Here is a 2,237-nt window from a genome sequence, read left to right as displayed (position 1 = left end):
AAAGAAAACTACTGAGCAAAAAATATCACCATATATTTTAGGAAAGCCTATAATGTGTAAAAAAAAACAATGGCCTTAGCTAAAAAAAAAAAAAAATTTTTTTTTTTTTTTTTTAGCTAGAGATTATTCTGACCATAGAACTAAAAAACAAAAAGCACCAACTTCTAGTATTTGCAATTTGAGGAGCCATTACATACATAAAACAATCAAAGGATGCTAATGCTACGAAAGAACAGTCAGATAAAAGAGAACTCTTGGAAATTAAAAATAAGATTGCAAAACAAACCTGAAGAAGTCTACCATGAAGTAGACAAAAATGAGAGCGACAAAGAGAGGACATACGAGTGAAATTAGGAGACCAAACAATCCAAAAGGTCTCATATTTGACTAACAGTTATTCCCTAAAAAAAGAACAAAGAAAATCAAAGAAATAATATTTTAAAAAGTCCCAAAGCTCAAAGCAAAAGTCTCAAAGTAGAAAGAGTCCGCTGGAAGCTCAGTGCAATGGATCAAAAGAGAGCATATCTTACACATACCATTATGAAATTCCAGAATGCCAGTAATAAAGAGATCCTAAAAGCTGAGCGAGTTGGGGGAAGGAAAGAGGTCTTTTAGAAGAGAAGTATCAACCTAACGTCAGTTTTCTAAAGAGCAAAATGGGAAGCCAGAGACAATTAAAGCAATGCCTTTAGGGTTCTGAGAATAAATGGCTTTCACCATAGATGTATATTCCCAGCTGCTCATGATATGACCTCTACCTTCCTCTCCAATTTCATCTTCCCAGTGAAATCCAAAAGCAAATCATTTGACATTGTCGGTCACATAGCCTAGTATTTACTAGTGAGCACTTGGGTGTTAGACTGCCTTGACTTGAATGCTGGCCAAAAGAACAAGAAATATGACCAGAATGCTTTTTAGATGTGAGGATGATGAGACTTTGGTTCCCTTACTTTGGACACGTCATCAGGAAAGATCAATTACTAGAAAAGGGTCTCTTGTTTGGTAGAGAGTCAGCAATAACGAGGAAAACCCACAGCGAGATAGATTGACACAATAGTCACAACAATGGTCTCAAACATGTCAGTGATTATGAAGATGGCACAGAACTGGACAACGTTTTGTTCTGTTATACACAGCAGACTCAAGGGCAATTAACATCTTTAGACCCTGGTTGCCTAGTGGTTAAGTGCTACGGCTGCTAACCAAAGGGTCGTTAGTTCGAATCCGCCAGGCGCTCCTTGGAAACTCTATGGGACATTTCTACTCTGTCCTATAGGGTCGCTATGAGTCGGAATTGACTCGACGGCACTAGATTTTTTTTTTTTTTAATATTTCTGGCACACAAAGTGTTAAATATTATCTATTATTATCGGCTCTCTCAACCTATGAATTTGCATCTGCCGGTCCCTTTGCCTCGAATACCCCTGTAAGCTCTCACCATCTGCCTAATTCCTACTTCTTTTTCAATTCAGTTCAGGAATCCCATCTAGCAAGTTTTCCCTGCCCCACCCACCCATCTGATTTGCCTCCAACGTGGATAAAGTCCATGTTACTGCATAACTATCGTTTGTGCCTGTCACTAGACTGTAAGCTTCCCGAAGGTAAGGACAGTGCTTTCATCTTTTTTTTTATAATTTTTATTGAGCTTTAAGTGAACGTTTACAAATCAAGTCAGTCTGTCACATATAAGCTTATATACACCTTACTCCATACTCCCACTTACTCTCCCCCTAATGAGTCAGCCCTTCCAGTTTCTCCTGCTTTCATCTTTTTATGCACAACTGCAAGGCAGGTGCACAGCACTTACTGAAGGATTGCGTGGAGAGGGCCCGTATGTAACCAGACTAATTAATAACGGTTCCTAAACGTATTTCGTTTCCCAAGAGACAAGACTATGCCCAAAGTATGTCCGGGGGAGAGGGAAGATTAAAACCTTAGGCAGTTGCCATGAATCCCGAAAAAAAAAAAAAAAAAAAGGCCCCATATTTCCAACCGAAGAAACCTCACCGTAAAATGCTCAGGCGCGGGAAACACAGAGGAATACAACCTTCGAGACCACAGTCTGCGCTTGCGCTCGTCATGTCTTCAGGTGCGCCTGCGCTGCTAAAGGCAGCATGAGGCTCCTCAGCAGAGACTGGGGACGGCACGGAAATGACGCCAGGGTGCGCAAGCGCCGTGGGCCTGGCCGCGCGGGGGCTGCTGGGTGCCGCACGCCGTCTCTTCCTTCGCCTCTCCCC

Source organism: Elephas maximus, chromosome 11 (genome assembly GCF_024166365.1).
Source record: "Elephas maximus indicus isolate mEleMax1 chromosome 11, mEleMax1 primary haplotype, whole genome shotgun sequence".
In the NCBI taxonomy this organism is placed as follows: Eukaryota; Metazoa; Chordata; class Mammalia; order Proboscidea; family Elephantidae; genus Elephas; species Elephas maximus.
The sequence above is the reverse complement of the archived record's forward strand: the minus strand, read 5'-3'. Positions refer to the sequence as shown.